This window comes from Falco cherrug, chromosome Z, assembly GCF_023634085.1.
Source record: "Falco cherrug isolate bFalChe1 chromosome Z, bFalChe1.pri, whole genome shotgun sequence".
Taxonomy (NCBI): domain Eukaryota; kingdom Metazoa; phylum Chordata; class Aves; order Falconiformes; family Falconidae; genus Falco; species Falco cherrug.
In genome coordinates, this window is record NC_073720.1 from 37,000,171 (window position 1) to 37,015,733 (window position 15,563).

Below are 15,563 nucleotides of genomic sequence, written 5' to 3' on the forward strand. Positions count from 1 at the left end.
CTTGTTTGAAGATGGTGTGTGATTACTTTCCAATCAACTTTTCTATTTTTTTGAATGAAAGCCATCAAACTTGAGCAAAATTGGGATATCCAAATGGTGATACGGATAGCATCCCTCTGATTTAAAATGTGTGAATTCTCGTTTGGAGTAGCAGTGCGATGTATTGTTGAAATACAGTGCTTGAAATGGTATCTTTTTAAGCTTGGTTCTTTCTTAGGTCTGTCTCTGACCAGTGGAAAATTGAATTTCAAATTCAACCTTGGTTTGCTTTAAGGACAAAAAAGTTCCTGTGTTAGCCTTGATGCATGCATCTGGGTTTGCTTAAAAGTACAACAGGAAAAAAGTCTCAGTAGAATGCGGTAGGCAAGGTATATTTCCAAAGTTGTAAGAGGAAGGTAATGTAGTCTTTCAACTGTTATGTAAGATCAGATCTCTTATTAAGCTTTCAGATAAATGTCAATGGCAGCCATAGGCGCAGAGCAGTATGCTAAAGAGTGATAATGTTTGGTGATCTTAATGTTTTCATGTAGCAGTGCTTCCTTTGTTGGCTTGCATAGCCTTCTGACTGAAATAACAACAAAAAGCACCTGTAACCTCTAAATCTGGCATCTTTTTGTTTAGAGGTACCTTGCACTGTAAGAATCTTTCTGGTAGAACTTCCCCCCCCCCCCCCCCCCCCCCCCTCCCCGTGCTTGCTAGTCATCCCAAGGCATGGATCACTCCCTCCTGTTACCCAAATCTGGGTTCTTCACCCGGTGTGCAGGAGCCGGTCCACACACAGAGTGGAGATACTTGTTCATTGCCTGTCTGCACAGCAGCAGGTGCTGGGTGGTAAATCCACAAAGCTAGCACACCCCTTAACACGTAGCAAAACTTTTTATACGCTTTGAACAATTGCTTACAAATACGTTTAGCCACACTTGCTTCTCACTGGTTCTTACAAGTCTCCTCTCCATTTAAAGGTACAGTGTTCGTTTTTTCACCGTGCATGTTCTGTGGGGAGGGGGCTTATGTTATTAGGGGGTTCTCTTTGCTCCAGGGTGGATCTTTTAGTATGCAAATTAGGATAGTTTACAAGTAGTTCCAGTAATTATCTGCTTAGTCTTATTAACCATTTGGTTCTCCTCGAGCTTATCCAGTTGCACCCGGTCTTGAGGTATTTATGATGTCTATCCCTTCTCCCGAGGCCATGTTTTGTTAACTGTTCATAAGGATTTAACTAACGTGCTCTGTTTTTCAAATTCATTTTTGTTTTTCACTATAGATATTTGTATATATAGATATTTACTTTTTTTTCCCCCTCTCTTTTCCTTCTTTAAATAATTCTTATATCGCCACTTTCTTGAATAATGTTCAGGATGCTGAAGATCATGGTGTAGGTGACCTCTGAAATAGTTCATAGGGATCATTGTCATAGTTACTAAATTGCTCCCCATGTGAGTTGCCAGATAGTTGTCCATTACTACTTATTTCAATCTGAAAATGAGAATCAGTTTGCTGCACTGTGCAGTACGAGGCCTGCTTTCCTCCTATAGTGCTTCAAACTGTAAACTGAAGTCTTTGGATTTTTAGATGTACTTTTGAGCTTACATCTTGCTACAAAAATCATCCCTCTCTCAAAATCGTAGCCCTCGGTTACGCAGAAATGTGATGCTGCTTCTTTCTTGTTGGATAAAAAGGTGGTGTTGCTGGGAATACTCCACCCCAACGATGATCATGAGAATGCCTGCTTTCTGCAGATTTGTGGAGCTGAAGGCTCACAATTCAGACCTCTGTGTTGTTGAAAGTGAGTTAGTTCAAGACTGTTTCTGGTCTACAACATGGGTTCTGGTGGAGTGTGACTGTTTCACGTTCAATTATTCTTATGACTGCATCTGTCACACAATGTGCACATACAGACTTATTTATTCTAAGGTTCCAGGAATACAGTTACACTGCTCTGCATTCCGAGGTGGAACAGAGCAGAAAATTTTGTCTTGGTTAGTATCTCACTCTAGTCCTTTGTTTCTGCTTACAGGCTCTTCGAGGATATAAATGTGGTCCTGATGTTTACTGTTTGCTTTGGCAGATAGGAAACTTGGAAACAGTTTTCAGAATAACAAAGATTATAATGAAATTCTGAGTTTATGTATGTGACTTTTTTTTTTTTTTTAAGAGCAGCGAACTCGAGATTGTTGATACAGGGAACAGTAAAAACGTACTCATGATTTCTTGCCTAAAGGTTGGCTTGCCTGTCATTAAACATTCCATTTGCTTTGTTTCAGTTAAATGCAGTGAGCCAGTTTTGCCTTATTCTGCTTTCATCTTCACATTTTGTGACACTTGAGTTCCTTTCCTTTAGTCTCAAAACCTTTCTAAAGAGACTTGATGTTTTTAAAGCATCAACCAAGAGCCTGTGTTTTTCTGTCTAAAAGATGTTAAGAATAAATCGGGGATTGACTTGCAAATTAAGTTGTTCAGTTCTGGCAGCAAAAGCCGAGTTTACAATTACCAGTCTCCGAAGTAGCAGAAGCTTTCTTCCTCTTGAAAGTGTTTTCCAGTTGTGAACAAATTGTAGCTCTACTACAAAATGTAGCCATTTTTCATCAGAGGCAAGGAACCCCATGTTCTTGCTTTCTTTCTGAACCTACACATTTCAGCAATAGCTTTTGCCTTTATAATTAATTACAGCCTTTGATCAGTAATGCTTGAGCTGAAGTCTAGTCACTGGTGCATTCTTCAGTGCTCCTCTTCCCTGTTATACCCTCCAAATCTTTGACGTTGAGGCATTGTGTGACTGGTGAAAGCAAGTGTTGTTTGGTGGGGGTTTTTTTACTTTTTTTTTTCTTTCTTTCTTTCCCCTGTTGGGCTACCCAGTGCTGCTATTCCTGGTGTCACATAACATGGCTCCAGCCTTCTTTGTTATTCTCTGGGGAAGAAACTATACTCTCACTGAGATAAGAAACCTGACATAGGTAGAAGTCTTGCAAGTAAGATATCCGCCAGGCATGTCTATATAATGTGTAAACTATATCTTTCTTCTTTGAGAAAGGATAAAAGTGCAGATGAAGTTGGGAGAAAGACAACCACAACTAGAAAGCAGCTACCTAGGAGCAACGTATGAAGAAAAAGTAGTTCAAGCGCTTAACTAGTGTTAGAACTCAAGGCATCTATAGCTATATAGTTAAGCCCTGAAACTTCTATAGGATATCCATACTTTGTCTAAGAAAAAATTAAAGGAAAAACACACTGCTGAGTCACAGCAACAGATCATCCAGTCAGTTACTCTAATCATTGAATGGGACTATTGCAAAATATTAAAACCAGTGTGGCCAGTTCTCAACAGTTGATCAGCCATCCATCCTTGGGAGTAACAGCAACCGCTAGCCTCGTCTATGGAGTCATTTATACCTATGCCTTCATTGTTTTCTTGATGCTTAATTTCTCCCAGTAACTTTTTAAGCAATGAGTGATCCTAATGAGAATATAAACTGTTGGTTATCTAGGTTTAAGTGGCAGAAAATTGTTGTGTTTGAGGTTAATCTGAACTTACGTACACTGAGGGGGGTTTGTTTGTTTGTTTTTTTAAGGCATGAGCAATATATTTTGCAGGTTTCCTTAAATCACAAAAAATGTGTTTTTGCAGAGGAAATAATTTCAAGGATCTGGAGAGCCTGAGAAATGTTTTATGTACATAAAACATACGTGTCTTATACCTGTTAAGCTTCTGAAATGACCAAAGATGTGACTGAAGAGGGATATTGACAAGTTAGTTTTAGCCTAGGGAGACCCATCTTTCTTGGCTCCCTTCTTCCTCTGTTACCACCACTTTTTAGGGGGTAATTCCCAATGAAAGCCTGACTTCAGATGCCTTCAGTTATCATTTGAAGCTCCACTTACACTTCTTGTAGAAGGAACCTAGGAAAGCTAACCATGGGAAGTTAAGTTTAGTTTTCCCAATAGGTCCCACAAATATCTACAAATAAAATTTGGAATTGGCAGGAGGAGGAAGAGTACAAGTAATTTTCTTGTAAGCTTTCTAAGTCATGAACCACTGTGATGTGTAGATCTGGTTTGTTAATGAATGGGTTGTATGCCTTTTATTGGTCACATCCAGGTTTGTTTTCAGTTCTGAGTATTAAAGGCTAAGCAGGACAGAAAAGAAAACTTCCACACTGCCTGAACATGTTACTGTTTACTCAAAGTTGTGATGAAACCAGAAAAAGCAAGTCTATATCTCCTATGAATTGCTTACTTGACTCAAATCACCAGTTAGAATCACCAGTGAAAGACTTAAATTTTTTCTGACACTAAATTCTTGCATAACCTTGGGGATGCATCCTTACTTGTTATTTTCTTCTTTCAGTTATGCCTTAGGCTTTAAGTAGTAATTCTCCCTGTGTAAGACTGTTTGTGTTTTGTGTACTTGAATAAAGTATAAGCATACCACTGAATTTTTCCAGTACTAATAAACCAGTTGTGTTGGTGTAAGAAGATCACAAGTCATAAACAGAACAGTCTGCAAATGAAAGGTTGGTTTTGCTGGTAGTGATGTATTTACACAGGGGCTTATACCAGAATACCTGTATGTCTCTGAAGAGCAGGATTCTTCTGTGCACTCCTGGCTGTGCAGGTACAGTTCTAGGAATAAACTAAATCTACATTATGCATAAAACAAGGAATATGTTGTTCAGGATTTGGTAGACCAAGTAGAAAGTTTACCTTTGAAAAAAGGCACAGTATGTGACCCACGCTTTCTTAAAAAGGGAGTGTCATTTTGAACTCTGATGTGTATACTTTGCTGCATTTGTGCTTTGAACTTTTTTTTGTAGGCATCATCTTGTAAGATAATTATATATGAAAGTTTTAAGTTCCTTTGGGTTATGATGACTCATTCACCATGAATGTAATGACTAATGTGACATTTCAGTTTATTTTAAAGAAAACAGAACAAATCCTGCACAAAGACATTTACAGCTTTTCTTCTGTGTGATTCAGATGTACAGTGTATGCACAGTTCATCTCAAAACCTCTTATTCTTAGTGTCTTTGATCTAACTAATTCTGTAGGGAAAAAAAATATATCTTATTAAATATAAGTCACTCCTCTAACTTTAAGCTGGTTTCCTAGCTATATTAACAGCCAGATGAGGCACAAGTATGAGAAGGGAATCTGCTGTGAGCCTCTAGTGTGTAAACGCCTCTTCTTGTACCTTTGTAAAAATTTCATCCTTAATTGGTATGCTTGCTGCATTGAACATCTTGAGTTGAAAGCATTTGAGTTGTCCACATTGGTATGTGCAAATTATCTTGTATCACTCCATTTGTATTCCTTCTCCTTTTGTCTGTATGGAGTATTGATGCTGCCCTAGACCTATTAAAAAAAGACAGAGGAAGAATGAAGGTGGGGAGGGGAAGAGTTTACAGGATTAAAACTGTGTTGTTATAGAGGGCTGTGTGATGCCCTTTTTTTTTTTTTTTTTGAGCAGAAACTGAAATGCTCGTAGCCTACCTCTCAGGTAAATCTTCTGACCATGTGACTGTTGTCCCACTTGCCTCTTCCTAGAGCCAGTAAAGTGTGCAGTGGAGCAGTATCAGTGGAAGAGAATGAGGGTGTTCCACTACTGTATACTTGGAGCAGATAGTAAGGGCTGGCATACTTCCCCGCCACCTCCCCCACCTCCATTCCCCCACCAAAGGAGAAATTGTGCATTCCACTCCACACTGTGCAGGAAAATGAATGTAGGGGTCTCAAATGTTTTTTTGCATGCCGCAGCAACTGAGCACTGGGTAGACTTGACGGGACTGTGCGGTTATGTAAGGTGTGTGGGAACAAACCTTGGGGAAGGATGTCTGTTTGAATTTCCAGACAATTTAGAAAAAGCTGAAATCAGTGATCTAAGTAAATTGGATTAATCCATTCCTAGATGGTTAAATTGGAAGTAGGAATGCTAAACAACTGTGAGTTATGCCCACAGTAGTCATAGCCTGCTTTAGGAAACCAGATTTTTCATTTCTAGTGTATTACTATATCAATATAAGCATTACATAATGTTTTGATATATAACAAAAAATGCATAAAACCATGCATAAATAGTGTTTTAAATAGGAAGACAAGTGCATGTGTTAAATTATGACAGAAATGGGTGTTGCAAAGAATAAAGGGTAAACATGAACAGCACAACAATATAAACCAGTAAATCAATGTTGCCTTTTTTCTCTTTGCAAAAGAGAGAATGTGACTTAATCTTTGAATTTGCTTTCAGAATCCTACCCATAGGTAAGTTTTATGCTCTCTGAATGGATAGTTCTCCAGATTGTTAGGCAAGTATGTTGGAGGCTGCTAGTAATGTTGGTGGAAATTTTAAAAAAATATAACCTTTTCTTCCTTTCTCTCTGTTTGTATTGTAACTAAGCAGGTATACTCCTAGCAATGTTCTGACTTAAGGTACTTATTTTCGTGTTCAGAATCTATATAGCTCATTCCAGAAAATCAAGTTTCCTGTAAGTGTTTTGTCTCCACCAGTGTGTTGACTAATACAGTATAGATATTTTAGTGTTAGGTGATAATATTATGCAAACAATATAAATAGATGTAATGTCAAACTTTACATTTATTTGCCATCTGGTGAGTGGTCAGGTTTCATGACAATCATGGGCTTGCTATTCTGTTTGACAGGTTTTTTTAGTGTTTGAGGAAAATATTTGTCTAAGTAGTACCTTTCTAATGTGTTATCTTTCATGATTATTTTCTTCAGAAGTTCATATAATACAAATCTTTAATATACATCTAATTTGAGATCATTAGACTATTCAGAAGACTGAAATGTGGGCTTGAATAGATTCAGATAGTTCTGAATATATTTATTCAGGAATATTAAGTGAGCACAGCGAGAAGCAAGGATTGATAACCAAGGGCTTTTAAGAGGTGGAAGCATAAGTTACACATACCGCAGAATTCAAAGGCAAAAAAATTTTGTGATGAGTTTTTGTGTAAAAAGCAGGTGTTCTGGTTGTCTCAAAAGTGACTGAAAATTTTAACATAAAAGGAAAATACAAGTCAGATTTTCCACAGAATGACAAAACTTTATTTTCTGTGGATAGAAATTAACTTTGTCGGTACAAACTTAAGCAATATTTTTGTTTATTCTGGAGCAAAAGTTGTAGTCATCATGAAAATTTTTGATTCATTTTACATGTGTGGTTTCACAGATGCACCATCCACTTGATGACTTTTATTTGTGAATGCCTTTCCATTTCCATAATTTTAAGATGGCTTTACTATCCTTTAGGTGGCTTTGGTCCATTTTATTCTGGCTTTTGGAGTTGTGACTGGACTGGAGTGTGGTTGCATGGGTCCTCTCATGGACATTCTTTAAAATAAATCAGAAGAGACATGAGAGGCAATCAATGACAGTTACTGCACTTTCTTACATTGCCTTGATCCATTTCTCTATTAGCCTTTATCTAGGAATGGGAAGAGTAGCTTAGATACTAAACAAAGATCTTGTCTTTGAAAGAGTTTCACTAAAACATCTGACAATACAGAAGATACTTATGAAAACTGAGGGCTTAAGTTTTCAGGAACCATACTCCTGCCTAAGCTTTTTATGTGTGATTTTTGTTTGTGGTAACTTCATTGCAAGATGACCTGCAATGTAAGTGATGTAGAGGGATCACTTGGAGACCTAACTTGCACTCTTTCTGCATTTGCTACAGATGTGCTAATGCAAACCCTCACTGCAAAAATGTGCAAAAAAGATCAAGATCATGGTATGCTCCGTGCAGCATAAAGAGCAAAGAGACAGTTCCTCCTGTAAGGTTCTCGCTGCTGCAACGTAAGACCAAAACCATGAATATTCTAACTGCTGTCAAGCATGCGGTTTGGACTTTTTTAAGCCATCTTGGCAAAAGACAAGTTTCTTAATGAGGAGTTGGCAAGAGGATTAAAAGACAGGCTTGTGGGGTGTTAATAAGCTCCTGCCAAGCTTGAAAAGCAGCTGAGAAAGAATGAAAATGCTGACATGAAACCAAGTGATTTGAGGCTGGTGTCATAGGCCAACCAAAAATGGGAGTAGTCATCTTGATTGCCAGGAAAGGTGTTCAGTGGGGTGGGCACAGGTTGTGAGGCTCTCAAAATGTCAGTGAACCAGCCTGTGTTTGATGTGATAAAGCTGCCAATGGAAATACCTACAGAGAAGAATGACATCTTCCTGCAGTCTGATTTTTTTTTTTTTCCCCAAAAGATAATAATGAGGAAAAACATACTCCTCAAAAACTACTGAATGGGTTTTCCACTGTGGATTTGTGGAGCCCTTAGGAGACAATTTCAACAAGCATATGGCTGATTGTATTGTAGGCAGCTAACAAAAATGAAATCAAAGCATGATTCAGTGATCTGGCAATCTCTGTCACTGGAGATTCTGGCAAAATAATTTCAATGCTAATACTTAATTATTTCAATTCTTACTAGAAAGAGAGTATGTAGCGTACTTCAAGTAACATCTTAGGTGTATTTGAAACAGAACATCTCTCCTGTGACCTCCCAAAACCAAACCATAGTCCAGCATCACCCTAACAAAAAAAGGGCACCAAAAAACCTACAACAAGCAATCTAGGAGACTTGGGCTCCCCAAAGGCACTTAACCACCGCACTATTGTGCCTTGACTTTTTCTTCACTGTTTTATTTTTGTTTCAGGCTACTATATTTGGCTTTATTCCAATGGAGTTTCCAATTACAGAAAGAGTTCTCTAACAAAGAATGTTTCCAGGGCCGCAGATGTTTCACTCATTACATAATACTGAGCATGGCTAACCTTTAAAGCTTGCAACTGGGGCAGTAAGTGCATTTTATAAAGTACTTCCCTTGCTCTGAGAACTATTATTATTTGATTTCTTTCTTGGACTTATTTTCTTTGCAGCCTCTGGAGCAGTTGCCATCTCCTGTTACGTGAAAGGACAGTTTGGGTACAACAATGATGGAACAAGATTAAACTGGTTTATTAAATGAGTGTATCTGGACTGCTTGATGATTGTCATTCTTCCTTTCTCACATCTTTTCCATTTCTGTTTTCTGTCCTTGGCAAAAGAACTTCATTTACTGGTACCAAATTTGCCTTCATTGATTCCAGCTGTTTCTACTCTAGAGTCTGCAGGTCGCTTTGGAGTTTGTTTTTTGGCCTCACATGTCTGTAACCATGCCAATTTTTATACTATTGGACAACTTGAAATTACTGTACAATAGGAAAACTTCAGCTTTTGAGTGAGGTAGAAGTAGCTGGAGTTGGGGTGGTTTGATGATTTTTTTTTCTTCTTTTTTTTTTTCCCCCTCCACATTGCTTTTAGTCTGATTTTAGTCAGAAAAATGCTCAGTTCTGCTTCTGAAGACAAAATCTTAAATTGTTAGTAGTATGCTTTTGTGTCTTTTCTGAATAATTCTGATGTATTAAATATAAAGCTGAAAATTTTTGACTAGTTTCCTCCTTTCCTTTGACTTTTGCTCTAGCAATCCAAGGACTCATATACAGAACAGGAATACATAGAAATTGCAAAGAAAATTCGGGGTAAAGGAGAACAATAATATATTTTCTTTAAGGGCAAAATGTTCTCCATTTGCTTCTAAAATGGGTCTGAAAAGCTGCAAGACTTAACACCGACAAAATTGATCCTTAAGTGACAAACACAGCAGAGAGGACACAGTCTAGGAGGCTCCTGGAGTGTGTGGAAGATAACTTCCTGACACAGCTGGTCAGTGAGCCAACCAGGGCTGATGCTCCACTGGACCTGCTGTTAACAAACCAGGAAGGACTGCTGGGAATCCTGGGAAGGATATCTTGGGCACAGCGATCATGAAATGATAGTTTTCAATTCTCAAAGAAGTAAGCAGCGGGGGCTCAGCAGAACCATTTCCTTGGATTTCCAGAGGAAAACTTTGTCCTGTTAAAAGTCAATAGAGTCCCTTGGGAGACAGTCCTGGAGGGCCAAGGGTTCCTGGAAGGCTGGACATTCTTCAGGAAGGCATCCCCATGTCCTGAAAGACAAGCTGGTGGGGAAGAAGACCGGCGTGGCTGAACCAGAGAGCTTTGCCTGAAACTCAGGGAAAAAAGGAGAGGTTACTGCCTGGGGAAGAAGGGGCAGGCAACTCTGGAGGACTATAAGGATGTTGTGAGGTTATGCAGGGTGATTATTAAAGTCAGGCTGGCCACTGCTGTAAAAGACAACAAAAAATGTTCTTACACATGCATTAGAAACAAAAGGACGGTCAAAGGTGATCTGCATCCTTTATTGGATGTGGGGAAGGGAGCATTGCCACAAAGGCTGAGGTACTTAATGTTTTCTTTGCCTCAGCCTTTAATAGTAAGGCCAGTTACCCTCAGCGTACTCAGCCCCTGAGCTGGAAGGTGGGGACGAGGAGCAGAACGAAGTTCCCATAGTCCAGGAGGAAACGGTCAGCGACCTGCGGCTCCACTTGGACACACACAAGTCTACGGTGCTGGATGGGATCCACCTGAGGGTTAGTGAGGGAGCCGGTGGAGGAGCTGGCCCAGCCACTGTCCATCAGTTATCAACAGTCCTGGCTAACTGGGGAGGTCCCAGAAGACTGGAGGTTAGCCAGTGTGACACCCATCTACAAGAAGGGCAGGACAGATCTGGGAAACGACAGGCCATTCAGGCTGTCCTCAGTGTTGGGTAAGGTTATGGAGCCAACAACCCTGAGCACCATCCTAGAGCACGTGCGAAGACAATCAGGGGATGAGGCCGAGCCAGCATGGGTTTATGAAAGGCAGGTCCTGCCTGATGAACTTGATTTCCTTCTACGACAAGGTGAACCCACCTATTAGGGAAAGGCTGTGCGTGTTGTCTACGTGGACCTTAGTAAAACCTTTGATGCCGTCTCCCACAGCATTCTCCTGGAGAAACTGGCTGCTCATGGCTTGGGTGTGCATACTCTGTGCTGGATTAAAATCTAGCTGGATAGCTGAGCCCAAAGGGTGGTAGTAAACAGTTACATCCAGCTGGTAACCAGTCACAAGTGGTGTTCCCCAGGGCTCAGTATTGGGGCCAGTCCTGTTGCATGTGGGAGAGCAGAAATCAGAGCTTGCGTATCCACACAGCCAGTCCTTTAATGTCTTTATCAACAGTCTGGGTGAGGGGACTGAGTGCACCCTCAGTAAGTTTGCAGGTGACACCAGGCTGGGGGGAGTGTTGCTGTCCTTAGGGCAGGCAGGCTGTGCAGAGGGACCTGGGCAGGCTGGAGCGATGGGCCGAGGCCATTCCTGTGAGGTTCAACAGGGCTCAGTGCCGGGTCCTGCCCTTGGGTCACAGCAGCCCCACACGGCGCTACAGGCTGGGGCAGAGCGGCTGGAAAGGGCCTGGTGGGAAAGGGCCTGGGGGTGCTGGTCCACAGCCGGCTGAGCGTGAGCCAGCAGCGTGCCCAGGTGGCCAAGGCGGCCAGCAGCACCCTGGCTGGTACCAGACACAGTGTGGCCAGCAGGACCAGGGCAGCGGTGGTCCCCCTGTCCTGGGCACTGGTGAGGCCGCACCTCGAACGCTGTGTTCAGGTTTGGGCCCCTCACTGCAAGAGGGAGATGGAGGTGCTGGAGCGTGGCCAGAGAAGGGCAACGGAGCTGGTGAAGGGTCTGGAGCACAAGGCTTATGCGGAGCAGCTGAGGGAGCTGGGGCTGTTTAGCCTGAGGAGGAGGAGGCTGAGGAAGGATCTTATTGTCCTCTACAACTACTTGAAAAGAGGCTGTAGTGAGGTGGGTGTTGGTCTCTTCTCCCAGATAACAAGTGATGGGACAAGAGGAAACAGCCTCAAGTTGTGTCAGGGGACATTTAGATTGGTTAATAAGGAAAAAATTCTTCACCAAAAGGGTGATCAAACGTTTGAACAGGCTGCCCCGGGATTTGGAGCAATCACCATCCCTACAAGTGTTTAAAAGCCATGTAGATGCGATGCTTAGGGCATGGCTTAGTGGTGGACTTGGCAGTATTAAGTTAATGGTTGAATTTGATGACCTCGAAGGTCTTTTCCAATCTAAATGATGCTGTGATTATATGAAGGTGTATATGCCTTACAAAACTAAAGAAGTACGCCATATGATTATCACTTATTACAATACTGGATTTGCAAAAGTCAGTTCACTTCACCAGCCTTTCTTCATATGAAGCACACTATTGCATCATTTCAAAGGCTATGGTTTGAAATAGAAAAGAAAAACTACATTGGAAGAGTACACAGACCCGTTTCCCTTTATATGAATGGTGTACTTGCTAGTGGCTCTTACGAAAATGTCAGTAACAAATAACCAAAGAGAGAGCGAATACATGTCTTGCTTAGGCTATAAAGAACTATGGATGTCTTCAGCCATTGTAGAAATTGAAGTGTGAAAAAGATATTTTCATTTACCACCTGTGGTGTTTTAGCCTTTTGTCTTTGGTGTGTCTGCTAATTTGATGTTAAGAATTTTTGATTTAATCAATTTATAAAATAGAGGTTTTATTTTTCAGCATAACTGTAGAGCTGTGTTTGACATTTTAGGAGCTTAAAACAGAAGTGATTTTGTTCTCATTCATTCACGGTTTGCAGAACCCTTGTGCTCTAAGAACTGCTTTTTGTACAGGTGGAGAAAGAAAAAAAGGGAACTGTTTCACTGAGCTGTTTCTAGGTGTGGTGCCTTTGGTTCTGTAGGGATTTCTTACCTGAGGTGATTTGATGTTCTATTTCTGCTCCTTTCCAACTCTCATGCCCTGATCTATTTGGAATGTTTTAGAATACTTTTACCAACAAAGCTGACATTCATTTTATGCCTGATTTTTGTTTGGCTGCTGTCAGAAAAAGGTCTGGTACGCAAAAAGGTAGTATAGGAGTCAACATTTTTTTCTTTGAATATGTGTAGATTTGCAACAATTTAGCTATCTGACACAAAAAAACAGTTTGATTATTTGCAGTACCAGACCTTGATACAACTTTTTTTCTGGATGAAGTTTTCAATTAACCGATAAAAGCAATCCTATAGAAATACTTCATTAAATGTAATTGGCAGGCTTTTTATCTTTCACCTTGTCGTTAAGTTTATTTTTCACAATGTTACAGACCTCTGTAAGATAATGAGCTTGTAGCTTGTAACTTTGTGAAACCATTGTGAAACCACTACATTCTCAAATGTTTACTTGTAAACTGCTAGAAGGAATTGTCCTGTATTAGCATATGTGCATGTTCAGACCCAAGCGTGGGTGATTGGGGTTGTTCCAGAGCTGGCTGTGTGTAAGACAGGTAGAAGGTGGGCATTGCACATCTGTGAAGTTATTTTTGTAATTCTAGTTTTTCTAATACTGTTTGATTTACAGTCAAGTGACTGTAACTGTTACTTTATTTCATAATTTACAACAATGTGATATGCATTCCAAAAAAGAAAGACTATAAATGCATGTCCAGGAGTTCTTTTACTCTTGTTACCGTCTGTCTGTAACTAATAATCTGTGGACAACTGTTTTTTCCCTCTGTTTTAATCCTGTTCAGTGCTAACGGTACTTGTGAAGTAATGTCTTGTCTTTTGTTGTGGTGTATGTATATATGTGTCTGTATATATTAATCTATATTCTTACACATAATAAAATATGCTTCGTAGAACTCATATATAGACATGTCCATGTAACTTCCCTATGTGTTGCTAATGATATGATTATGATAATGTTTGATAACCCTCATAGTTCACCTGAACTCTTTTAGCATTGTTGAGTAGTCTGGTTTATAATGTTCCATCCTGTAATAATTTTCAGTCATCTGTGATGGATACACAAGGTCTGATTTCTGCTGTCCCACATGCACCAAACTGAAACCCATCAGCTGGAGTTGCACTCTTATCTGAGTAGAAATGGGCTTGCTTAGAAGTGACTATAGTATGGGCAAGCATACTGATGTGAGCGGTAGCAGTGTGAAGACAAGCTGGAATGGGCAAGCCATGGAGTGCAAGCTTTTTAGGAACGCTGCGTGTATACTCCAGTTATGTTCTGGTTGTTAAGTGGTAATATTAGTGACTGTCTTTGCATATGCTGAGAACATTTAAGCCTGCGTGAGTATACATATGTGCTAGAATCATACCTGTATTTTACGTTTTTTAAAAAAGTCTGAAGTTTCAATAGCCAAGGATAGTCCATGATTGCATTACTTAGTGCTTTTCAAAGTAACTTCAATATTAGCTTCCATGTCTTGAAACAAGGACAAATTCTGAGGCAGTTAGAACAAAAGCAATCATTCTGACCTTCACTGTATTCTTTCTGTTGCTGTGAATTACAAGTAGGAAATAGTTGGAATAAGAAAAAAACCAACAGAAGAAAGTGCTATTGTTGATGCATTTCCACCAATAGGCAGTTTTGAAAAATATTATTCATAGTATTAATACTAATTATTATATCCAATTGTAGTTTCAGTCCTTTAGCATTTGTATTTAAGATCTGATTATTAGAAGCAGTCCTAGAGACAAAACTCTTTAAGTGATCAAGTCCTCACTTTTGGTCAAACTTGCTGAGTTCAGGCCTTCAGGTTCTACTTTCTCCAGTCCCAGGGGACTAAACTTTGTTGCTGTGATTTAAGATCACTTTTTCTGCAAAAGTCTTTTTTTAATCAGTGTTGTCAGTTTTTCACACCAACTTTGTCATGCCTTTATTTTTACCACTGTTGTGATATAACTGCTGCTTTTTTTTTTTTTTTTTTTTTTTTTTTTTTTTTTTTTTAAACAAGGCCTGCAGTGACAGGGTAAGGGGGGCAACAGTTTTAAACTGAAAGAGGGTAGGTTTAGGTTGGACATAAGACATTTATGATGATGCAGGTGGTAAGACACTGGAACAGGCTGCCCAGAGAAGCTGTGACTGCCCCATCCCTGCAACATTCAATGCCAGGTTGGATGGGGCTTTGAGCAACCTGGTCTAGTGGAAGGTGTCCCTGCCCGTGGCAGGGGGGTTGGATTAGATAATCTATAAAGGTACTTGAAATGTGTGCAGAAAGGGGGGTGGGGTGGGGGGCAAGCTGAAGGGTTGATGTAATCTGTCAGTATCTCTTTGCCATGTATGACAGTGATTTAGCTTCTTCAAACATGTTTTTAAAGTAATTTACAAATCTTCTTTTAATTTCTTTCCATTTTCAGTTTTAATGAATAGCTGATGCTGCTTTACCTCAAGAAGTATGCTGTCTTGCTGGTTGCTTATTTTAACTGTCTATGCATATTATGTAATGCTTTTAATGTGAACAAGGAACGTTTCTGAAGTCACTGATTAAAAGAAATTCTGCAGTGGTTGCTGTGGTATAAAATTAAGATTTAACAAGATTCAGTGAAGATTCTTTTTTACAAATGAGAAAAAATTATTTTTCCCACCCCTTCACCAATAATGTTATTTAATCTTCACACAAGTTAAAAGAATGGTCTGTGTGAATAAAGAAACAGATCTTTCCCTTCTCTACCACAGCAAAGGAAGTTCCTTTCTGAGTTTTTGGAAAGGTAAACAAAGTTTGCCTGCCACTTCTCTCTTCTGATTTGTTCACTGGAAATAATAGAGAAGTTGCATGTATAAAGACTTGGTTCATG

At 39.8% G+C, this 15,563-nt stretch overlaps 1 protein-coding gene across 5 annotated transcripts in view; it reads left to right on the top strand.

The window, feature by feature from the left end:
• DENND4C (DENN domain containing 4C) overlaps nucleotides 1-15,563 on the top strand; it is a 79,723-nt gene that overhangs the window by 2,914 nt on the left and 61,246 nt on the right. The window lies entirely within an intron of this gene.